This window comes from Schistocerca americana, chromosome 3, assembly GCF_021461395.2.
Source record: "Schistocerca americana isolate TAMUIC-IGC-003095 chromosome 3, iqSchAmer2.1, whole genome shotgun sequence".
Lineage (NCBI taxonomy): Eukaryota > Metazoa > Arthropoda > Insecta > Orthoptera > Acrididae > Schistocerca > Schistocerca americana.
The window spans coordinates 524,481-551,423 of record NC_060121.1 but is presented as its reverse complement, the minus strand read 5'-3'; positions in this window follow the sequence as shown (position 1 = coordinate 551,423).

Sequence of the window (26,943 nt, the reverse complement as noted above, 5' to 3'; positions counted from 1 at the left end):
ATAAAGTGCCCGAGGCAGCAATATCCTCTTAGAGACAAGTCGGCTGGAGAACGATATATTGAATCTCGACGTAATTTGAGTGTTCCATCATCATTAGGAGCCCCTGAACGGTACAATTAACTATCAGTTATGCGTCGGATTCGCAAATCAAGACTCGTAGGAGAACGACCACAAGGTGCCCGAGGCAGCAATAGACCCTTGGATACAAGTCGGCTGGAGGCCGATGTATTGAATCTCGACGCAATTTGAGTGTTCCATCGACATTAGGAGGCCCTGAACGTTACAATTAACTATCAGTTATGCGTCGGATTCGTAAATCAAGACTCGTAGGAGAACGACCACAAGGTGCCCGAGGCAGCAATAGACCCTTGGATACAAGTCGGCTGGAGGCCGATGTATTGAATCTCGACGCAATTTGAGTGTTCCATCGTCATTAGGAGCCGTGAACGTTACAATTAACTATCAGTTTTGCGTCGGATTCGATAATCTAGACTCACAGGAAAACGACCAAAAGGTGCCCGAGGCAACAATAGACCCTTGGAAACAAGTCGGCTGGAGGACGATGTATTGAATTACGACTTAATTTGAGTGTTCCATCGTCATTAGGAGGCCCTGAATTTTACAATTAACTATCAGTTTGCGTCGGATTCGATAATCTAGACTCACAGGAGAAATACGATAAGGTGCCCGAGGCAGCAATATACCCTTGGGGACAAGTCGGCTGGATTACGATGTATTGAATCGCGACGCTATTTGAGTGATCCATCGTCATTTGGAGGCCCTGAACGTTACAATTAACTATCAGTTTTGCGTCTGATTCGAAAATCTAGACTCACAAGAGAACGACAATAAGGTGCCCCAGGCAGCAATAGACCCTTGGAGACAAGCCGGCTGGAGGACGATGTATTGAATGTCGACGCAATTTGAGTGATCCATCGTCATTAGGAGGCCCTGAACGTTGCGATTAACTATCAGATTTTCGTCGGATTCTATAATCTAGACTCACAGGAGAACGACCAAAAGGCGCCCGAGACAGCAATAGACCCTTGGAGACAAGTCGGCTGGAGGACGATGTATTGAATCGCGCCGGAATTTGAGTTTTCCATCGTCATTAGGAGGCCCTGAACGTTACAATTAACTATCAGTTTGCGTCGGATTCGATAATCTAGACTCACAGGAGAACTACGATAAGGTGGCCGAGGCAGCAATAGACCCTTGGGGACAAGTCGGCTGGAGGACGATGTATTGAATCGCGACGCAATTTGAGTGTTCCATCGTCATTAGGAGGCCCTGTATTTTACAATTAACTATCAGTTTGCGTCGGATTCGATAATCTAGACTCACAGGAGAAATACGATAAGGTGCCCGAGGCAGCAATATACCCTTGGGGACAAGTCGGCTGGAGGACGATGTATTGAATCGCGACGCTATTTGAGTGATCCATCGTCGTTAGGAGGCCCTGAATGTTACATATAACAATCAGTATCGCGTCGGATTCGAAAATCTAGACTCACAACAGACGGACTGTATGGTGCCCGAGGCAGCAATATCCCCTTGAAGACAAGTCGGCTGGTGGACGATGTATTGAATCTCGCCGCAATTTGAGTGTTCCATCGTCATTAGGAGGCCCTGAACGTTGTAATTAACTCTCAGTTATGCGTCGGATTCGTAAATCAAGACTCGTAGGAGAACGACCACAAGGTGCCCGAGGCAGCAATAGACCCTTGGATACAAGTCGGCTGGAGGCCGATGTATTGAATCTCGACGCAATTTGAGTGTTCCATCGTCATTAGGAGGCCCTGAACGTTACAATTAACTATCAGTTTCGCGTCGGATTCGAAAATCTAGAATCACAGGAGAACGACCATTAGGTGCCACAGGCAGCTATAGACCCTTGGAGAGATATCGGCTGGAGGACGATGTACTGAATCGCGACGCAATTTGAATGTTCCATCGTCATTAGGAGGCCCTGAACGTTGCAATTTACTATCAGTTTCGCGTCGGATTCGAAAATCTAGACTCACAGGACACGGACCATATGGTTCCCGAGGAAGCAATATCCCCTTGGAGACAAGTCGGCTGGAGGACGATTTATTGAATCTCGACGTAATTTGAGTGTTTCATCATCATTAGGAGGCCCTGAACGTAACAATTAACTATCAGTTATGCGTCGGATTCGTAAATCAAGACTCGTAGGTGAACGACCACAAGGTGCCCGAGGCAGCAATAGACCCTTGGATACAAGTCGGCTGGAGGCCGATGTATTGAATCTCGACGCAATTTGAGTGTTCCATTGACATTAGGAGGCCCTGAACGTTACAATTAACTATCAGTTTCGCGTCGGATTCGAAAATCTAGACTCACAGGACACGGACCATATGGTGCCCGAGGCAGCAATATCCCCTTGGTGACAAGTCGGCTGGAGGACGATGTATTGAATCTCGACGCAATTTGAGTGTTCCATCGTCATTTGGAGGCCCTGAACGTTACAATTAACTATCAGTTTTGCGTCTGATTCGAAAATCTAGACTCACAAGAGAACGACAATAAGGTGCCCCAGGCAGCAATAGACCCTTGGAGACAAGCCGGCTGGAGGACGATGTATTGAATGTCGACGCAATTTGAGTGATCCATCGTCATTAGGAGGCCCTGAACGTTGCGATTAACTATCAGATTTTCGTCGGATTCTATAATCTAGACTCACAGGAGAACGACCAAAAGGCGCCCGAGACAGCAATAGACCCTTGGAGACAAGTCGGCTGGAGGACGATGTATTGAATCGCGCCGGAATTTGAGTTTTCCATCGTCATTAGGAGGCCCTGAACGTTACAATTAACTATCAGTTTGCGTCGGATTCGATAATCTAGACTCACAGGAGAACTACGATAAGGTGACCGAGGCAGCAATAGACCCTTGAAGACAAGTCGGCTGGTGGACGATGTATTGAATCTCGCCGCAATTTGAGTGTTCCATTATCATTAGGAGGCCCTGAACGTTGTAATTAACTGCCAGTTATGCGTCGGATTCGTAAATCAAGACTCGTAGGAGATCGACCACAAGGTGCCCGAGGCAGCAATAGACCCTTGGATACAAGTCGGCTGGAGGCCGATGTATTGACTCTCGACGCAATTTGAGTGTTCCATCTTCATTAGGAGGCCCTGAACGTTACATTTAACTATCAGTTTCGCGTCGGATTCGAAAATTTAGACTCACAGGACACGGACCATTTGGTGCCCGAGGAAGCAATATCCCCTTGGACACAAGTCGGCTGGAGGACGATGTATTGAATCTCGACGCAAATTGAGTGTTCCAACGTCGTTTGGAGGCCCTGAACGTTTTAATTAACTCTCAGTTTTGCGTCGGGTCCGAAAATCTAGACTCACAGTAGAACGACCATAAAGTGCCCGAGGCAGCAATATCCTCTTAGAGACAAGTCGGCTGGAGAACGATATATTGAATCTCGACGTAATTTGAGTGTTCCATCATCATTAGGAGGCCCTGAACGTTACAATTAACTATCAGTTATGCGTCGGAATCGTAAATCAAGACTCGTAGGAGAACGACCACAAGTTGCCCGAGGCAGCAATAGACCCTTGGATACAAGTCGGCTGGAGGCCGATGTATTGAATCTCGACGCAATTTGAGTGTTCCATCGACATTAGGAGGCCCTGAACGTTACAATTAACTATCAGATATTCGTCGGATTCTATAATCTAGACTCACAGGAGAACGACCAAAAGGCGCCCAAGACAGCAATAGACCCTTGGAGACAAGTCGGCTGAATGACGATGTATTGAATTTCGACACAATTTGAGTGTTCCATCGTCATTAGGAGGCCATGAACGTTACAATTAACTGTCAGTTTCGCGTCGGATTCGAAAATCTTGACTCACAGGTGACGGACCATAAGGTGCCCGAGGCAGCAATATCCCCTTTGAGACAAGTCGGCTGGTGGACGAGGTATTGAATCTCGACGCAATTTGAGTGTTCCATCGTCATTAGGAAGCCTTGAACGTTACAGGTAACTACGAGTTATGCGTCGGATTCGAAAATCTAGACTCATAGGAGTACGACCAAAAGGCGCCCGAGAAAACAATAGACCCTCGGAGACAAGTCGGATGGAGGACGATGTATTGTATCGCGACGCAATTTGAATGTTCCATCGTCAATAGGAGGCCCTGAACGTTACAATTAAGTATCATTTTTGCGTGGGATTCGATAATCTAGACTCACAAGAGAACGATTATAAGTTGCCCGAGGCAACAATAGACCCTTGAAGACAAGTCGGCTGGTGGACGATGTATTGAATCTCGCCGCAATTTGAGTGTTCCATTATCATTAGGAGGCCCTGAACGTTGTAATTAACTGACAGTTATGCGTCGGATTCGTAAATCAAGACTCGTAGGAGATCGACCACAAGGTGCCCGATGCAGCAATAGACCCTTGGATACAAGTCGGCTGGAGGCCGATGTATTGACTCTCGACGCAATTTGAGTGTTCCATCGTCATTAGGAGGCCCTGAACGTTACAATTAACTATCAGTTTCGTGTCGGATTCGAAAATCTAGACTCACAGGAGAACGACCATTAGGTGCCACAGGCAGCTATAGACCCTTGGAGAGATATCGGCTGGAGGACGATGTATTGAATCGCGACGCAATTTGAATGTTCCATCGTCATTAGGAGGCCCTGAACGTTACAATTAACTATCAGTTTTGCGTCGGATTCCATAATCTAGAGTCACAGGAGAACGACCATAAGGTGCCCGAGGCAGCAATAGACCCTTGGAGACAAGTCGGCTGGAGGACCATGTATTGAATCTCGACGTAATTTGAGTGTTTCATCGTTATTAGGAGGTCGTGAACGTTACAATTATCTATCAGTTTTGCGTCGGATTCGATAATCTAGACTCACACGAGAACGACCAAAAGGCGCCCGGGGCAACAATAGACCCTTGGAGACAAGGTCGGCTGGAGGACGTTAAATTGAATCGAGACGCAATTTGAATGTTCCATCGTCATTAGGAGGCCCTGAACGTTACATTTAACTATCAGTTCCGCGTCGGATTCGAAAATTTAGACTCACAGGACACGGACCATATGGTGCCGGAGGAAGCAATATCCCCTTGGAAACAAGTCGGCTGGAGGACGATGTATTGAATCTCGACGCAAATTGAGTGTTCCAACGTCATTTGGAGGCCCTGAACGTTTTAATTAACTCTCAGTTTTGCGTCGGGTTTGAAAATCTAGACTCACAGGAGAACGACCATAAAGTGCCCGAGGCAGCAATATCCTCTTAGAGACAAGTCGGCTGGAGAACGATATATTGAATCTCGACGTAATTTGAGTGTTCCATCATCATTAGGAGCCCCTGAACGGTACAATTAACTATCAGTTATGCGTCGGATTCGCAAATCAAGACTCGTAGGAGAACGACCACAAGGTGCCCGAGGCAGCAATAGACCCTTGGATACAAGTCGGCTGGAGGCCGATGTATTGAATCTCGACGCAATTTGAGTGTTCCATCGACATTAGGAGGCCCTGAACGTTACAATTAACTATCAGTTATGCGTCGGATTCGTAAATCAAGACTCGTAGGAGAACGACCACAAGGTGCCCGAGGCAGCAATAGACCCTTGGATACAAGTCGGCTGGAGGCCGATGTATTGAATCTCGACGCAATTTGAGTGTTCCATCGTCATTAGGAGGCCCTGAACGTTACAATTAACTATCAGTTTCGCGTCGGATTCGAAAATCTAGAATCACAGGAGAACGACCATTAGGTGCCACAGGCAGCTATAGACCCTTGGAGAGATATCGGCTGGAGGACGATGTACTGAATCGCGACGCAATTTGAATGTTCCATCGTCATTAGGAGGCCCTGAACGTTGCAATTTACTATCAGTTTCGCGTCGGATTCGAAAATCTAGACTCACAGGACACGGACCATATGGTTCCCGAGGAAGCAATATCCCCTTGGAGACAAGTCGGCTGGAGGACGATTTATTGAATCTCGACGTAATTTGAGTGTTTCATCATCATTAGGAGGCCCTGAACGTAACAATTAACTATCAGTTATGCGTCGGATTCGTAAATCAAGACTCGTAGGTGAACGACCACAAGGTGCCCGAGGCAGCAATAGACCCTTGGATACAAGTCGGCTGGAGGCCGATGTATTGAATCTCGACGCAATTTGAGTGTTCCATCGACATTAGGAGGCCCTGAACGTTACAATTAACTATCAGTTTCGCGTCGGATTCGAAAATCTAGACTCACAGGACACGGACCATATGGTGCCCGAGGCAGCAATATCCCCTTGGTGACAAGTCGGCTGGAGGACGATGTATTGAATCTCGACGCAATTTGAGTGTTCCATCGTCATTTGGAGGCCCTGAACGTTACAATTAACTATCAGTTTTGCGTCTGATTCGAAAATCTAGACTCACAAGAGAACGACAATAAGGTGCCCCAGGCAGCAATAGACCCTTGGAGACAAGCCGGCTGGAGGACGATGTATTGAATGTCGACGCAATTTGAGTGATCCATCGTCATTAGGAGGCCCTGAACGTTGCGATTAACTATCAGATTTTCATCGGATTCTATAATCTAGACTCACAGGAGAACGACCAAAAGGCGCCCGAGACAGCAATAGACCCTTGGAGACAAGTCGGCTGGAGGACGATGTATTGAATCGCGCCGGAATTTGAGTTTTCCATCGTCATTAGGAGGCCCTGAACGTTACAATTAACTATCAGTTTGCGTCGGATTCGATAATCTAGACTCACAGGAGAACTACGATAAGGTGGCCGAGGCAGCAATAGACCCTTGGGGACAAGTCGGCTGGAGGACGATGTATTGAATCGCGACGCAATTTGAGTGTTCCATCGTCATTAGGAGGCCCTGTATTTTACAATTAACTATCAGTTTGCGTCGGATTCGATAATCTAGACTCACAGGAGAAATACGATAAGGTGCCCGAGGCAGCAATATACCCTTGGGGACAAGTCGGCTGGAGGACGATGTATTGAATCGCGACGCTATTTGAGTGATCCATCGTCATTAGGAGGCCCTGAATGTTACATATAACAATCAGTATCGCGTCGGATTCGAAAATCTAGACTCACAACAGACGGACTGTATGGTGCCCGAGGCAGCAATATCCCCTTGAAGACAAGTCGGCTGGTGGACGATGTATTGAATCTCGCCGCAATTTGAGTGTTCCATCGTCATTAGGAGGCCCTGAACGTTGTAATTAACTCTCAGTTATGCGTCGGATTCGTAAATCAAGACTCGTAGGAGAACGACCACAAGGTGCCCGAGGCAGCAATAGACCCTTTTATACAAGTCGGCTGGAGGCCGATGTATTGAATCTCGACGCAATTTGAGTGTTCCATCGTCATTAGGAGGCCCTGAACGTTACAATTAACTATCAGTTTCGCGTCGGATTCGAAAATCTAGAATCACAGGAGAACGACCATTAGGTGCCACAGGCAGCTATAGACCCTTGGAGAGATATCGGCTGGAGGACGATGTACTGAATCGCGACGCAATTTGAATGTTCCATCGTCATTAGGAGGCCCTGAACGTTGCAATTTACTATCAGTTTCGCGTCGGATTCGAAAATCTAGACTCACAGGACACGGACCATATGGTTCCCGAGGAAGCAATATCCCCTTGGAGACAAGTCGGCTGGAGGACGATTTATTGAATCTCGACGTAATTTGAGTGTTTCATCATCATTAGGAGGCCCTGAACGTAACAATTAACTATCAGTTATGCGTCGGATTCGTAAATCAAGACTCGTAGGTGAACGACCACAAGGTGCCCGAGGCAGCAATAGACCCTTGGATACAAGTCGGCTGGAGGCCGATGTATTGAATCTCGACGCAATTTGAGTGTTCCATTGACATTAGGAGGCCCTGAACGTTACAATTAACTATCAGTTTCGCGTCGGATTCGAAAATCTAGACTCACAGGACACGGACCATATGGTGCCCGAGGCAGCAATATCCCCTTGGTGACAAGTCGGCTGGAGGACGATGTATTGAATCTCGACGCAATTTGAGTGTTCCATCGTCATTTGGAGGCCCTGAACGTTACAATTAACTATCAGTTTTGCGTCTGATTCGAAAATCTAGACTCACAAGAGAACGACAATAAGGTGCCCCAGGCAGCAATAGACCCTTGGAGACAAGCCGGCTGGAGGACGATGTATTGAATGTCGACGCAATTTGAGTGATCCATCGTCATTAGGAGGCCCTGAACGTTGCGATTAACTATCAGATTTTCGTCGGATTCTATAATCTAGACTCACAGGAGAACGACCAAAAGGCGCCCGAGACAGCAATAGACCCTTGGAGACAAGTCGGCTGGAGGACGATGTATTGAATCGCGCCGGAATTTGAGTTTTCCATCGTCATTAGGAGGCCCTGAACGTTACAATTAACTATCAGTTTGCGTCGGATTCGATAATCTAGACTCACAGGAGAACTACGATAAGGTGACCGAGGCAGCAATAGACCCTTGAAGACAAGTCGGCTGGTGGACGATGTATTGAATCTCGCCGCAATTTGAGTGTTCCATTATCATTAGGAGGCCCTGAACGTTGTAATTAACTGCCAGTTATGCGTCGGATTCGTAAATCAAGACTCGTAGGAGATCGACCACAAGGTGCCCGAGGCAGCAATAGACCCTTGGATACAAGTCGGCTGGAGGCCGATGTATTGACTCTCGACGCAATTTGAGTGTTCCATCGTCATTAGGAGGCCCTGAACGTTACATTTAACTATCAGTTTCGCGTCGGATTCGAAAATTTAGACTCACAGGACACGGACCATTTGGTGCCCGAGGAAGCAATATCCCCTTGGACACAAGTCGGCTGGAGGACGATGTATTGAATCTCGACGCAAATTGAGTGTTCCAACGTCGTTTGGAGGCCCTGAACGTTTTAATTAACTCTCAGTTTTGCGTCGGGTCCGAAAATCTAGACTCACAGTAGAACGACCATAAAGTGCCCGAGGCAGCAATATCCTCTTAGAGACAAGTCGGCTGGAGAACGATATATTGAATCTCGACGTAATTTGAGTGTTCCATCATCATTAGGAGGCCCTGAACGTTACAATTAACTATCAGTTATGCGTCGGAATCGTAAATCAAGACTCGTAGGAGAACGACCACAAGTTGCCCGAGGCAGCAATAGACCCTTGGATACAAGTCGGCTGGAGGCCGATGTATTGAATCTCGACGCAATTTGAGTGTTCCATCGACATTAGGAGGCCCTGAACGTTACAATTAACTATCAGATATTCGTCGGATTCTATAATCTAGACTCACAGGAGAACGACCAAAAGGCGCCCAAGACAGCAATAGACCCTTGGAGACAAGTCGGCTGAATGACGATGTATTGAATTTCGACACAATTTGAGTGTTCCATCGTCATTAGGAGGCCATGAACGTTACAATTAACTGTCAGTTTCGCGTCGGATTCGAAAATCTTGACTCACAGGTGACGGACCATAAGGTGCCCGAGGCAGCAATATCCCCTTTGAGACAAGTCGGCTGGTGGACGAGGTATTGAATCTCGACGCAATTTGAGTGTTCCATCGTCATTAGGAAGCCTTGAACGTTACAGGTAACTACGAGTTATGCGTCGGATTCGAAAATCTAGACTCATAGGAGTACGACCAAAAGGCGCCCGAGAAAACAATAGACCCTCGGAGACAAGTCGGATGGAGGACGATGTATTGTATCGCGACGCAATTTGAATGTTCCATCGTCAATAGGAGGCCCTGAACGTTACAATTAAGTATCAGTTTTGCGTGGGATTCGATAATCTAGACTCACAAGAGAACGATTATAAGTTGCCCGAGGCAACAATAGACCCTTGGAGACAAGTCGGCTGGAGGACGATGTATTGAATCTCGACGCAATTTGAGTGTTCCATCGTCATTAGGAGGCCCTAAACGTGACAATTAACTATCAGTTTATCTAGGGATTCGAAAATATAGACTTACAGGAGAACGACCACAAGGTGGCCGAGGCAGCAATATCCCCTAGGAGACAAGTCGGCTGGAGAACGATATATTGAATCTCGACGTAATTTGAGTGTTCCATCATCATTAGGAGACCCTGAGCGTTACAATTAACTATCAGATTTTCGTCGGATTCTATAATCTAGACTCACAGGAGAACGACCAAAAGGCGCCCGAGACAGCAATAGACCCTTGGGGACAAGTCGGCTGGAGGTCGATGTATTGAATCGCGACGGAATTTGAGTGTTTCATCGTCATTAGGAGGCCCTGAACGTTACAATTAACTATCAGTTTTGCGTCGGATTCGAAAATCTAGCCTCACAGGAGAACGACCATTAGGTGCCACAGGCAGCAGTAGACCCTTGGAGACATATCGGCTTGGGGACGATGTATTGAATCGCGACGCAATTTAGTGTTCCATCGTCATTAGGCGGCCCTGAACATTACAATTAACCATCAGTTTTGCGTCGGATTCGAAAATCTAGACTCACAGGAGACGGAGCATAAGGTGCCCGAGGCAGCAACATCCCCTTGGAGACAAGTGGGCTGGAGGACGATGCATAGAATCTCGACGCAATTTGAGTGTTCCATCGTCATTAGGAGGCCCTGAACGTTACAATTAACTATCAGTTTTGCGTCGGATTCCATAATCTAGAGTCACAGCTGAACGACCATAAGGTGCCCAAGGCAGCAATAGACCCTTGCAGACAAGTCGGCTGGAGGACCATGTATTGAATCTCGACGTAATTTGAGTGTTCCATCGTTATTAGGAGGCCGTGAACGTTACAATTATCTATCAGTTTTCGTCGGATTCGATAATCTGGACTCACACGAGAACTACCAAAAGACGCCCGAGGCAACAATAGACCCTTGGAGACAAGTCGTCTAGAGGACGTTAAATTGAATCAAGACGCAATTTGAGTGTTCCATCGTCATTCGGAGGCCCTGAACGTTACAATTAACTATCAGTTTCGCGTCGAATTCGAGAATCTAGACTCACAGGACACGGACCACATGGTGCCCGAGGCAGCAATATCCCCTTGGAGACAAGTCAGCTGGAGGACGATGTATTGAATCTCGACGCAATTTGAGTGTTCCATCGTCATTTGGAGGCCCTCAACGTTCCAATTAACTATCAGTTTTGCGTCAGATTCAAAAATCTAGACTCGCAGGAGAACGACCATAAGGTCCCCGAGGCAACAATAGGTCCTTGGAGACAAATCAGGTGAAGGACGATGTATTGAATTTCCACACAATTTGAGTGTTCCATCGTCATTAGGAGGCCATGAACGTTACAATTAACAATCAGTTTCGCGTCGGATTCGAAATCTTGACTCACAGGAGACGGACCATAAGGTGCCCGAGGCAGCAATATCCCCTTGGAGACAAGTCGGCTGGTGGACGAGGTATTGAATCTCGACGCAATTTGAGTGTTCCATCGTCATTAGGAAGCCTTGAACGTTACAGTTAACAACCAGTTATGCGTCGGATTCGAAAATCTAGACTCACAGAAGTACGACCAAAAGGCGCCCGAGAAAACTGAAGACCCTTGGAGACAAGTCGGATGGAGGACGATGTATTGTATCGCGACGCAATTTGAATGTTCCATCGTCAATAGGAGGCCCTGAACGTTACAATTAAGTATCAGTTTTGCGTGGGATTCGATAATCTAGACTCACAAGAGAACGATTATAAGGTGCCCGAGGCAACAATAGACCCTTGGAGACAAGACGGCTGGAGGACGATGTATTGAATCGCGACGCAATTTGAGTGTTCCATCGTCATTAGGAGGCCCTGAACGTTACAATTAACTAGCAGTATCGCGTCGGTTTCGAAAATCTAGACTCTCAGGAGACGGACCGTATGGTGCCCGAGGCAGCAATATCCCCCTGAAGACAAATCGGCTGGTGGACGATGGATTGAATTTCGCCGCAATTTGAGTGTTCCATCGTCATTAGGAGGCCCTGAACGTTACAATTAACTATCAGATTTGCGTCTGATTCCACAAACTAGACTCACAGGAGAACGATCATATGGTGCCCGAGGCAACAATAGACCCTTGGAGACAAGTCGGCTGGAGGACGATGTATAGAATCTCGACGCAGTTTGAGTGTTCCATCGTCATTAGTAGGCCCTGAACGTTACAATTAACTATCAGTTACGCGTCGGATACGAAAATCTGGACTCATAGGAGACGGACCATATGGTGCCCGAGGCACCAATATCCCCTTGGAGACAAGTCGGCTTTAGGACGATGTATTGAATCTCGACGCAATTTGAGTGATCCATCGTCATTAGAAGGCCCTGAACGTTTCAATTAACTATCAGTTTTTCGTCGTATTCAATAAATCTCACCCACAGGAGAACGACCAAAAGGCGCCCGAACAACAATAGACCCTTGGAGACAAGTCGGCTGGAGGACGATTTATTGAATCGCGACGGAATTTGAGTGTTCCATTGTCATTAGGAGGCCCTGCACGTTTCAATTAACTATAATTTTGCGTCGGATTCGATAATCTAGACTCACAGGAGAACGACCATAAGGTGCCCGAGGCAGTAATAGACCCTTGGAGACAAGTCGGCTGGAGGACGATGTATTGAATCGCGACGCAATTTGAGTGTTCCATCGTCATTAGGAGGCCCTGAACGTTACAATTAACTATCAGTATCGCGTCGGTTTCGAAAATCTAGACTCACAGGAGACGGACCGTATGGTGCCCCAGGCAGCAATATCCCCCTGAAGACAAATCGGCTGGTGGACGATGGATTGAATTTCGCCGCAATTTGAGTGTTCCATCGTCATTAGGAGGCCCTGAACGTTACAATTAACTATCAGATTTGCGTCTGATTCCACAATCTAGACTCACAGGAGAACGATCATAAGGTGCCCGAGGCAACAATAGACCCTTGGAGACAAGTCGGCTGGAGGACGATGTATTGAATCTCGACACAGTTTGAGTGTTCCATCGTCATTAGTAGGCCCTGAACGTTACAATTAACTATCAGTTTTGCGTCGGATTCGAAAATGTAGACTCACAGGAGTACGACCAAAAGGCGCCCGAGGCAACAATAGACCCTTGGAGACATATCGGCTGGAGGACGATATATTGAATCCCGACGCAATTTGAGTGTTCCATCGTCATTAGAAGGCCCTGAACATTACAATTAACCATCAGTTTTGCGTCGGATTCGAAAATCTAGACTCACAGGACACGGACCAATTGGGGCCCGAGGCAGCAATATCCCCTTGGAGACAAGTCGGCTGGAGGACGATGTATTGAATCTCGACGCAATTTGAGTGTTGCATCGTCATTTGGAGGCCCTCAACGTTACAATTAAGTATCAGTTTTGCGTCTGATTCAAAAATCTAGACTCTCAGGAGAACGACCAAAAGGTACCCGAGGCAGCAATAGGCCCTTGGAGACAAGTCGGCTGAAGGACGATGTATTGAATTTCGACACAATTTGAGTGTTCCATCGTCATTAGGAGGCCATGAACGTTACAATTATCTGTCAGTTTCGCGTCGGATTCGAAAATCGTGACTCACAGGAGACGGACCATAAGGTGCCCGGGGCAGCAATATCCCCTTGGAGACAAGTCGGCTGGTGGACAAGGTATTGAATCTCGACGCAATTTGAGTGTTCCATCGTCATTAGGAAGCCTTGAACGTTACAGGTAACTACCAGTTATGCGTCGGATTCGAAAATCTAGACTCACAGGAGTACGACCAAAAGGCGCCCGAGAAAACAATAGACCCTTGGAGACAAGTCGGATGGAGGACGATGTATTGTATCGCGGCGCAATTTGAATGTTCCATCGGCTATTGGAGGCCCTGAACGTTACAATTAAGTATCAATTTTGCGTGGGATTCGATAATCTAGACTCACAAGAGAACGATTATAAGGTGCCCGAGGCAACAATAGACCCTTGGAGTCAAGTCGGCTGGAGGACGATGTATTGAATCTCGACGCAATTTGAGAGTTCCATCGTCATTAGAAGGCCCTGAACGTTACATTTAACTATCACTTTTGCGTCGGATTCCATAATCTGGACTCACAGGAGAACGACCATAAGGTGCCAGAGCCAACAATAGACCCTTGGAGGCAAGTCGGCTGGAGGACGATGTATTTATCTCGACGCAGTTTGAGTGTTCCTTCGTAATTAGGAGATGTGAACGTTACAATTAACTATCAGTTTTGCGTCGGATTCGAAAATCTAGACTCACAGGAGAACGATCATAAGGTGCCCGAGGCATCAATAGACCCTTGGAGACAAGTCGGCTGGAGGACGATGTATTGAATCTCGACGCAGTTTGAGTGTTCCATCGTCATTAGGAGGCCCTGAACGTTACAATCAACTATCAGTTTTTCGTTGGATTCGAAAATCTAGAGTCACAGGAGAACGACCATAAGGTGCACGAGGCAACAATAGACCCTTGGAGACAAGTCGGCTTTAGGACGATGTATTGAATCTCGACGCAATTTGAGTGATCCATCGTCATTAGGAGGCCCTGAACGTTTCAATTAACTATCAGTATCGCGTCGGATTCGATAATCTAGACTCACAGGAGAACGATCATAAGGTGCCCGAGGCAGCAATAGACCCTTGGAGACAAGTCGGCTGGAGGAAGATGTATTGAATCGCGACGCAATTTGAGTGTTCCATCGACATTAGGAGGCCCTGAACGTTACAATTAACTATCAGTGTCGCGTCGGTTTCGAAAATCTAGACTCACAGGAGACGGACCGTATGGTGCCCGAGGCATCAATATCCCCCTGAAGACAAATCGGCTGGTGGACGATGGATTGAATTTCGCCGCAATTTGAGTGTTCCATCGTCATTAGGAGGCCCTGAACGTTACAATTAACTATCAGATTTGCGTCTGATTCCATAATCTAGACTCACAGGAGAACGATCATAAGGTGCCCGAGGCATCAATAGACCCTTGGAGACAAGTCGGCTGGAGGACGATGTATTGAATCTCGACGCAGTTTGAGTGTTCCATCGTCATTAGTAGGCCCTGAACGTTACAATTAACTATCAGTTTTGCGTCGGATTCGAAAATCTAGACTCACAGGAGTACGACCAAAAGGCGCCCGAGGCAACAATAGACACTTGGAGACAAGTCGGCTGGAGGACGATGTATTGAATCGCGACGCAATTTGAATGTTCCATCGACATTAGGAGGCCCTGAACGTTACAACTAAGTATCAGTTTTGCGTTGGATTCGATAATCTAGACTCATAGGAGAACGATCATAAGTGCCCGAGGCATCAATTGACCCTTGGAGATAGGTCGGCTGGAGGACGATGTATTGAATCTCGACGCAGTTTGAGTGTTCCATCGTCATTTGGAGGCCCTGAACGTTACAATTAACTATAAGTTTTGCGTCGGATTCGAAAATCTAGACTCACAGGAGAACGACAATAGGGTGCCCGAGGCAGCAATAGACCCTTGGAGACAAGTGGCTGAAGGACGATGTATTGAATCTCGATGCAATTTGAGTGTCCCATCGTCATTAGGAGGCCCTGAACGTTACATTTAACTATCAGTTTCGAGTCGGATACGAAAATCTAGACTCACAGGAGACGGAGCGTATGGTGCCCGAGGCAGCAATATCCCCCTGAAGACAAGTCGGCTGGTGGACGATGGATTGAATCTCGACGTAAATTGAGTGTTCCATCATCATTAGGAGGCCCTGAACGTTACAATTAACTATCAGTTATGCGCCGGATTCGTAAATCAAGACTCGTAGGAGAACGACCACAATGTGCCCGAGTCAGCAATAGACCCTTGGAGACAAGTCGGCTGGAGTACGATGTATTGAATCTCGACGCAATTTCAGTGTTCCATCGTCACTAGGAGGTCCTGAACGTTACAATTAACTATCAGATTTGCGTCTGATTCCATAATCTAGACTCACAGGAGAACGATCATAAGGTGCCCGAGGCATCGATAGACCCTTGGAGACAAGTCGGCTGGAGGACGATGTATTGAATCTCGACGCAGTTTGAGTGTTCCATCGTCATTAGTAGGCCCTGAACGTTACATTTAACTATCAGTTTTGCGTCGGATTCGAAAATCTAGACTCACAGGAGTACGACCAAAAGGCGCCCGAGGCAACAATAGACACTTGGAGACAAGTTGGCTGGAGGACGATGTATTGAATCGCGACGCAATTTGAATGTTCCATCGTCATTAGGAGGCCCTGAACGTTACAACTAAGTATCAGTTTTGCGTTGGATTCGATAATCTAGACTCATAGGAGAACGATCATAAGTGCCCGAGGCATCAATTGACCCTTGGAGATAGGTCGGCTGGAGGACGATGTATTGAATCTCGACGCAGTTTGAGTGTTCCATCGTCATTAGGAGGCCCTGAACGTTACAATTAACTATAAGTTTTGCGTCGGATTCGAAAATCTACACTCACAGGAGAACGACCATAAGGTGCCCGAGGCAGCAATAGACCCTTGGAGACAAGTTGGCTGAAGGACGATGTATTGAATCTCGACGCAATTTGAGTGTCCCATCGTCATTAGGAGGTCCTGAACGTTACATTTAACTATCAGTTTCGAGTCGGATACGAAAATCTAGACTCACAGGAGACGGAGCGTATGGTGCCCGAGGCAGCAATATCCCCCTGAAGACAAGTCGACTGGTGGACGATGGATTGAATCTCGACGTAAATTGAGAGTTCCATCATCATTAGGAGGCCCTGAACGTTACAATTAGCTATCAGTTATGCGTCGGATTCGTAAATCAAGACTCGTAGGAGAACGACCACAAGGTACCCGAGTCAGCAATAGACCCTTGGAGACAAGTCGGCTGGAGGACGATGTATTGAATCTCGACGCAATTTCAGTGTTCCATCGTCACTAGGAGGTCCTGAACGTAACAATTAACTATCAGATTTGCGTCTGATTCCATAATCTAGACTCACAGGAGAACGACCAAAAGGCGCCCGAGGCAGCAATAGACCCTTGGAGACAAGTCGGCTGGAGGACCATGTATTGAATCTCGACGCAATTTGAGTGTTCCATCGTCATTAGGAGGCCGTGATCGTTACATTTATCTATCAGTTTTGCGTCGGAATCGATAATCTAGACTCACAAGAGAAGACCAAAAGCGCCCGAGGCAACAATAGACCCTTGGAAACATGTCGGCTGGAGGACGATGTATTGATTCGCGACGAAATTTGAGTGTTCCATCGCCATTAGGAGGCACCGAACGTTACAATTAACTATCAGTTTCGCGTCGGATTCGAAAATCTAGACTCCCAGGAGACGGACCATATGGTGCCCGAGGCAGCAATATCCCCTTGGAGACAAGTCGGCTGGAGGACGATGTATTGAATCTCGACGCAATTTGAGTGTTCCATCGTCATTAAGAGGCCCTGAACATTACAATTAACTATGAGTTTTGCGCCTGATTCGAAAATCTAGACTCACAGGAGAACGACCATAAGGTGCCCGAGGCAGCAATAGACCCTTGGAGAGAAGTCGGCTGACGGACGATGTATTGAATTTCGACACAATTTGAGTGTTCCATCGTCATTAGGAGGCCATGAACGTCACAATTAACTATCAGTTTCGCGTCGGATTCGAAAATCTAGACTCACAGGAGAAGGACCATAAGGTCCCCGAGGCAGCTATATCCCCTTGGAGACAAGTCAGCTGGCGGACGAGGTATTGAATCTCGACGCAATTTGAGTTTTCCATCGTCATTAGGAATCCCTGAACGTTACAATTAACTACCAGTTATGCGTCGGATTCGAAAATCTAGACTCACAGGAGTACGACCAAATGGCGCCCGAGGAAACAATAGACCTTCGGAGACAAGTCGGCTGGAGGACGATGTATTGAATCGCGACGGAATTTTAGTGTTCCACCGTCATTATGAGGCCCTGGACGTTACAATTAACTATCATTTTGCGTCGGATTCGATAATCTAGACTCACAGGAGAACGACCATAGGGTGCCCGAGGCAGCAATAGACACTTGGGGACAAGTCGGCTGGAGGACGATGTATTGAATCGCGACGCAATTTGAGTGTTCCATCGTCATTAGGAGGCCCTGAACGTTACATATAACTATCAGTATCGCGTCGAATTCGAAAATCTAGACTCAAAAGAGACGGACCGCATGGTGCCCGAGGCAGCAATGTCCCCTTGAAGACAAGTCGGCTGGTGGACGATGTATTGAATCTCGCCGCAATTTGAGTGTTCCTTCGTCATTAGAAGGCCCTGAACGTTATAATTAACTATCAGTTTTGCGTTGGGTTCGAAAATCTAGACTCACAGGAGAACGATCATAAGGTGCCCGAGGCAGCAATATCCCCTTGGAGACAAGTCGACTGGAGGACGATATATTGAATCTCGATGTAAATTGAGTGTTCCATCATCATTAGGAGGCCCTGAACGTTACAATTAACTATCAGTTATGCGTCGGATTCGTAAATCAAGACTCGTAGGAGAACGACCACAAGGTGCCCGAGGCAGCAATAGACCCTTGGAGACAAGTCGGCTGGAGGACGATGTATTGAATCTCGACGCAGTTTGAGTGTTCCGTCGTCATTAGGAGGCCCTGAACGTTACAATCAACTATCAGTTTTGCGTTGGATTCGAAAATCTAGAGTCACAGGAGAACGCCCATAAAATGCTCGAGGCAACAATAGACCCTTGGAGACAAGTCGGCTTTAGGACGATGTATTGAATCTCGACGCAATTTGAGTGATCCATCGTGATTAGGAGGCCCTGAACGTTTCAATTAACTATCAGTATCGCGTCGGATTCGATAATCTAGACTCACAGGAGAACGATCATAAGGTGCCCGAGGCAGCAATAGACCCTTGGAGACAAGTCGGCTAGAGGAAGATGTATTGAATCGCGACGCAATTTGAGTGTTCCATCGACATTAGGAGGCCCTGAACGTTACAATTAACTATCAGTGTCGCGTCGGTTTCGAAAATCTAGACTCACAGGACACGGACCGTATGGTGCCCGAGGCAGCAATATCCCCCTGAAGACAAATCGGCTGGTGGACGATGGATTGAATTTCGCCGGAATTTGAGTGTTCCATCGTCATTAGGAGGCCCTGAACGCTACAATTAACTATCAGATTTGCGTCTGATTCCATAATCTAGACTCACAGGAGAACGATCATAAGGTGCCCGAGGCATCAATAGACCCTTGGAGACAAGTCGGCTGGAGGACGATGTATTGAATCTCGACGCAGTTTGAGTGTTCCATCGTCATTAGTAGGCCCTGAACGTTACCATTAACTATCAGTTTTGCGTCGGATTCGAAAATCTAGACTCACAGGAGTACGACCAAAAGGCTCCCGAGGCAACAATAGACACTTGGAGACAAGTCGGCTGGGGGACGAGGTAATGAATCTCGACGCAATTTGAGTTTTCCATCGTCATTAGGAATCCCTGAATGTTACAATTAACTACCAGTTATGCGTCGGATTCGAAAATCTAGACTCACAGGAGTACGACCAAATGGCGCCCGAGGAAACAATAGACCTTCGGAGACAAGTCGGCTGGAGGACGATGTATTGAATCGCGACGGAATTTGAGTGTTCCACCGTCATTATGAGGCCCTGGACGTTACAATTAACTATCATTTTGCGTCGGATTCGATAATCTAGACTCACAGGAGAACGACCATAGGGTGCCCGAGGCAGCAATAGACACTTGGGAACAAGTCGGCTGGAGGACGATGTATTGAATCGCGACGCAATTTGAGTGTTCCATCGTCATTAGGAGGCCCTGAACGTTACATATAACTATCAGTATCGCGGCGGATTCGAAAATCTAGACTCAAAAGAGACGGACCGTATGGTGCCCGAGGCAGCAATATCCCCTTGAAGACAAGTCGGCTGGTGGACGATGTATTGAATCTCGCCGCAATTTGAGTGTTCCTTCGTCATTAGAAGGCCCTGAACGTTATAATTAACTATCAGTTTTGCGTCGGGTTCGAAAATCTAGACTCACAGGAGAACGATCATAAGGTGCCCGAGGCAGCAATATCCCCTTGGAGACAAGTCGGCTGGAGGACGATATATTGAATCTCGATGTAAATTGAGTGTTCCATCATCATTAGGAGGCCCTGAACGTTACAATTAACTATAAGTTATGCGCGGATTCGTAAATCAAGACTCGTAGGAGAACGACCACAAGGTGCCCTAGGCATCAATAGACCCTTGGAGACAAGTCGGCTGGAGGATGATGTATTGAATCTCGACGCAGTTTGAGTGTTCCGTCGTCATTAGGAGGCCCTGAACGTTACAATCAACTATCAGTTTTGCGCTGGATTCGAAAATCTAGAGTCACAGGGGAATGACCATAAGGTGCACGAGGCAACAATAGACCCTTGGAGACAAGTCGGCTTTAGGACGATGTATTGAATCTCGACGCAATTTGAGTGATCCATCGTGATTAGGAGGCCCTGAACGTTTCAATTAACTATCAGTATCGCGTCGGATTCGATAATCTAGACTCACAGGAGAACGATCATAAGGTGCCCGAGGCAGCAATAGACCCTTGGAGACAAATCGGCTGGAGGAAGATGTATTGAATCGCGACGCAATTTGAGTGTTCCATCGACATTAGGAGGCCCTGAACGTTACAATTAACTATCAGTGTCGCGTCGGTTTCGAAAATCTAGACTCACAGGATAAGGACCGTATGGTGCCCGAGGCAGCAATATCCCCCTGAAGACAAATCGGCTGGTGGACGATGGATTGAATTTCGCCGCAATTTGAGTGTTCCATCGTCATTAGGAGGCCCTGAACGTTACAATTAACTATCAGATTTGCGTCTGATTCCATAATCTAGACTCACAGGAGAACGATCATAAGGTGCCCGAGGCATCAATAGACCCTTGGAGACAAGTCGGCTGGAGGACGATGTATTGAATCTCGACGCAGTTTGAGTGTTCTATCGTCATTAGTAGGCCCTGAACGTTACAATTAACTATCAGTTTTGCGTCGGATTCGAAAATCTAGACTCACAGGAGTACGACCAAAAGGCGCCCGAGGCAACAATAGACACTTGGAGACAAGTCGGCTGGAGGACGATGTATTGAATCGCGACGCAATTTGAATGTTCCATCGTCATTAGGAGGCCCTGAACGTTACAATTAACTATCAGTGTCGCGTCGGTTTCGAAAATCTAGACTCACAGGATAAGGACCGTATGGTGCCCGAGGCAGCAATATCCCCCTGAAGACAAATCGGCTGGTGGACGATGGATTGAATTTCGCCGCAATTTGAGTGTTCCATCGTCATTAGGAGGCCCTGAACGTTACAATTAACTATCAGATTTGCGTCTGATTCCATAATCTAGACTCACAGGAGAACGATCATAAGGTGCCCGAGGCATCAATAGACCCTTGGAGACAAGTCGGCTGGAGGACGATGTATTGAATCTCGACGCAGTTTGAGTGTTCTATCGTCATTAGTAGGCCCTGAACGTTACAATTAACTATCAGTTTTGCGTCGGATTCGAAAATCTAGACTCACAGGAGTACGACCAAAAGGCGCCCGAGGCAACAATAGACACTTGGAGACAAGTCGGCTGGAGGACGATGTATTGAATCGCGACGCAATTTGAATGTTCCATCGTCATTAGGAGGCCCTGAACGTTACAACTAAGTATCAGTTTTGCGTTGGATTCGATAATCTAGACTCATAGGAGAATGATCATAAGTGCCCGAGGCATCAATTGACCCTTGGAGATAGGTCGGCTGGAGGACGATGTATTGAATCTCGACGCAGTTTGAGTGTTCCATTGGCATTAGGAGGCCCTGAACGTTACAATTAACTATAAGTTTTGCGTCGGATTCGAAAATCTAGACTCACAGGAGAACGACCATAGGGTGCCCGAGGCAGCAATAGACCCTTGGAGACAAGTCGGCTGAATGACGATGTATTGAATGTCGACGCAATTTGAGTGTCCCATCGTCATTAGGAGGCCCTGAACGTTACATTTAACTATCAGTTTCGAATCGGATACGAAAACCTAGACTCACAGGAGACGGAGCGTATGGTGCCCGAGGCAGCAATATCCCCCTGAAGACAAGTCGGCTGGTGGACGATGGATTGAATCTCGACGTAAATTGAGTGTTCCATCATCATTAGGAGGCCCTGAACGTTACAATTAACTATCAGTTATGCGTCGGATTCGTAAATCAAGACTCGTAGGAGAACGACCACAAGGTGCCCGAGTCAGCAATAGACCCTTGGAGACAAGTCGGCTGGAGGGCGATGTATTGAATCTCGACGCAATTTCAGTGTTCCATCGTCACTAGGTGGTCCTGAACGTTACAATTAACTATCAGATTTGCGTCTGATTCCATAATCTATACTCACAGGAGAACGACCATAAGGTGCCAGAGGCAGCAATAGACACTTGGAGACAAGTCGGCAGGAGGACGATGTATTTAATCTCGACGCAATTTGAGTGTTCCATCGTCATTAGGAGCCGTGAACGCTGCAATTAACTATCAGTTTTGTGTCGGATTCGATAATCTAGACTCACAGGAGAACGACCAAAAGGCGCCCGAGGCAGCAATAGACCCTTGGAGACAAGTCGGCTGGAGGACCATGTATTGAATCTCGACGCAATTTGTGTGTTCCATCGTCATTAGAAGGCCGTGATCGTTACAATTATCTATCAGTTTTGCGTCGGAATCGATAATCTAGACTCACAAGAGAACGACCAAAAGCGCCCGAGGCAACTATAGACCCTTGGAAACATGTCGGCTGGAGGACGATGAATTGATTCGCGACGAAATTTGAGTGTTCCATCGACTTTAGGAGGCACCGAACGTTACAATTAACTATCAGTTTCGCGTCGGATTCGAAAATCTAGACTCACAGGAGACGGACCATATGGTGCCCGAGGCAGCAATATCCCCTTGGAGACAAGTCGGCTGGAGGACGATGTATTGAATCTCGACGCAATTTGAGTGTTCCATCGTCATTAAGAGGCCCTGAACGTTACAATTAACTATGAGTTTTGCGCCTGATTCGAAAATCTAGACTCACAGGAGAACGACCATAAGGCGCCCGAGGCAGCAATTGACCCTTGGAGAGAAGTCGGCTGACGGACGATGTATTGAATTTCGACACAATTTGAGTGTTCCATCGTCATTAGGAGGCCATGAACGTCACAATTAACTATCAGTTTCGCGTCGGATTCGAAAATCTAGACTCACAGGAGAAGGACCATAAGGTCCACGAGGCAGCTATATCCCCTTGGAGACAAGTCGGCTGGGGGACGAGGTATTGAATCTCGACGCAATTTGAGTTTTCCATCGACATTAGGAATCCCTGAACGTTACAATTAACTACCAGTTATGCGTCGGATTCGAAAATCTAGACTCACAGGAGTACGACCAAATGGCGCCCGAGGAAACAATAGACCTTCGGAGACAAGTCGGCTGGAGGACGATGTATTGAATCGCGACGGAATTTGAGTCTTCCACCGTCATTATGAGGCCCTGGACGTTACAATTAACTATCATTTTGCGTCGGATTCGATAATCTAGACTCACAGGAGAACGACCATAGGGTGCCCGAGGCAGCAATAGACACTTGGGGACAAGTCGGCTGGAGGACGATGTATTGAATCGCGACGCAATTTGAGTGTTCCATCGTCATTAGGAGGCCCTGAACGTTACATATAACTATCAGTATCGCGTCGGATTCGAAAATCTAGACTCAAAAGAGACGGACCGTATGGTGCCCGAGGCAGCAATATCCCCTTGAAGACAAGTCGGCTGGTGGACGATGTATTGAATCTCGCCGCAATTTGAGTGTTCCTTCGTCATTAGGAGGACCTGAACGTTACAATTAACTATCAGATTTGCGTCTGACTCCATAATCTAGACTCACAGGAAAACGACCACAACGTGCCAGAGGCAGCAATAGACCCTTGGAGACAAGTCGGCTGGAGGACGATGTATTTAATCTCGACGCAATTTGAGTGTTCCATCGTCATTGGAGCCGTGAACGTTACAATTAACTATCAGTTTTGCGTCGGATTCAATAATCTAGACTCACAGGAGACGGACCATATGGTGCCCGAGTCAGCAATATCCCCTTGGAGACAAGTCGGCTGGAGGACGATGTATTGAATCTCGACGCAATTTGAGTGTTCCATCGTCATTAAGAGGCCCTGTACCTTACAATTAACTATCAGTTTTGCGTCTGATTCGAAAATCTAGTTTCACAGGAGAACGACCATAAGGTGCCCGAGGCAGCAATAGACCCTTGGAGACAAGTCGGCTGACGGACGATGAATTGAATGTCGACACAATTTGAGTGTTCCATCGTCATTAGGAGGCCATGAACTATACAATTAAGTATCAGTTTTGCGTCGGATTCGATAATCTAGACTCACAGGAGAACGACCATAAGGTGCCCGAGGCAACAATAGACCCTTGGAGACAAGTCGGCTGGAGGACAATGTATTGAATCTCGACGCAATTTGAGTGTTCCATCGTCATTAGGAGGCCTTGAACGTTACAATTAACAATCAGTTTTGCGACGGATTCGAAAATCTTGACTCACAGAAGAGCGACCATAAGGTGCCCGAGGCAGCAATAGACCCTTGGAGACAAGTCGACTGAAGACGATGTATTGAATCTCGACGCAATTTGAGTGTTCCATCGTCATTAGAAGGCACTGAACGTTACATTTAACTATCAGTTTTGCGTCGGATTCCATAATCCGGACTCACAGGAGAACGACCATTAGGTGCCAGAGGCAGCAATAGACCCTCGGAGACAAGTCGGCTGGAGGACGATGTATTTATCTCGACGCAATTTGAGTGTTCCATCGTCATTAGGAGCTGTGAACGTTACAATTAACTATCAGTTTTGCGTCGGATTCGATAATCTAGACTCACAGGAGAACGACCAAAAGGCGTCCGAGGCAACAATAGACCCTTGGAAACCATTCGGCTAGAGGACTATATATTGAATCGCGACGCAATTTTAGTGTTCCATCGGCAATAGGAGGCCCAGAACGTTACAATTAACTATCAGTTTCGCGTCGGATTCGAAAAATAGAGTCGCAGGAGAACGACCATAAGGTGCCCGAGGCAGTAATAGACCCTTGGAGACAAGTCGGCTGAAGGACGATGTATTGAATTTCGACACAATATGAGTGTTCCATCGTCATTAGGAGGCCATGAACGTTTCAATTAACTACCAGTTGCGCGTCGGATTCGAAAATCTAGACTCACAGGAGACGGACCAGAAGGTGCCCGAGGCAGCAATATCCCCTTGGAGACAAGTCGGCTGGGGGACGATGTATTGAATCGCGACGGAATTCGAGTGTTCCATCGTCATTAGGAGGCTCTACCGCGGGCACCCTATTATCGTTCTCCTGTGAGTTTTCGAATCCGACGGGAAACTGACGGTTAATCGTAACTTTCAGAGCCTCTTAATGACGATGAAACACACAAATTGCGTCGGGATTCAATACATCGCCCTCCAGCCGACTTGTCCCCAAGGGTCTGTTGCTACCTCTGGCACATTATGGTCGTTCTCCTGTGAGTCTAATGTTTGGAATCCGACGGAAACTGACAATTAATTGTAACGTTTAGAGCCTCTTAATGACGATGGAACACACAAATTGCGTCGAGTTTCAATACATCGTCCCCCAGCCGACGTGCCTCCAAGGGTCTATTGCTGCCACGGGGACCTTACGGTCGTTCGCCTCTGAGTCTAGTATTTCGAATCCGACGCAATACTGACAGTTAATTGTAACGTTTAGAGCCTTTAAATGACGATGGAACACACAAATTGCGTCGAGATTCGTTACATCGTCCTCCAGCCGACTTGTCTCCAAGGGTCTGTTGCTACCTCTGGCACATTATGGTCGTACTCCTGTGAGTCTAGTATTTGGAATCCGACGCTAAACTGACAGTTAATTGTAACGTTCAGAATCTCGTAATGAGCATGGAACACACACTGCTAACGACGATGGTAAATTTAGTCGAGATTCAATACATCGTCCTCCAGCCGACTTGTCTCAAAGGGTTTAAGGCTGCCTCGGGCACCTTATGGTCGTTCTCCTGTGGGTTTACATTTTCGAATCCGACCAAAACTGACATAGAATTCTAACGTCCCGACCCTGCTAACGCCGATGATACATTCAAGTTTGGTCGGGATTCAATACATCGTCCTCCAGCGTACTTGTCTCCAAGGGTCTATTGCTGCCTCGGGCAACTTATGGAAGTTCTACTGTGAGTCTACGTTTTCGAATCCGACGCAAAAGTGTCATTGAATTCTAAGGTTCCGACCCTGCTATCTACGATGATACATTCAAGTTTGGTCGTCCTCCAGCCGACTTCTCTCCAGGGTTGTATTGCTGCCACGGGCAACTTATGGTCGTTCTCCTGAGAGTCTAGATTTTCGAATCCGACGCAAAACTGACATTCAATTATAGCATTCCGACCCTGCTAAAGACGATGGTAACCTCATGTTTGGTCGAGATTCAATAAATCGTCCAGTAGCCGATTTGTCTCCATGGGTCTACTTCTGCCTCGGGCACCGTATTGACGTTCTACTGTGAGTCTACATTTCCATTGGAGACTAGCCGGCTGGAGGACGATGTATTGAATCTCGACCAAACTTGAATGTATCATCGGCGTTAGCAGGGTCAGAACGTTAGAATTCTATGTCAGTTTTGGTCGGATTCGAAAATGTAGACTCACAGGAGAACGACCATAAGGTGACCGAGGCAGCAGTAGACCCTTGGAGAGACGTCGGCTGTAGGACGACTTATTGAATCTCGACCATACATGAGTGTACCATCGTCTTTAGCAGGTTGGGAACGTTTAATAGAATGTCAGTTTTGCGCCGGATCCGAAAACGTAGATTAACAGGAGAACGAAC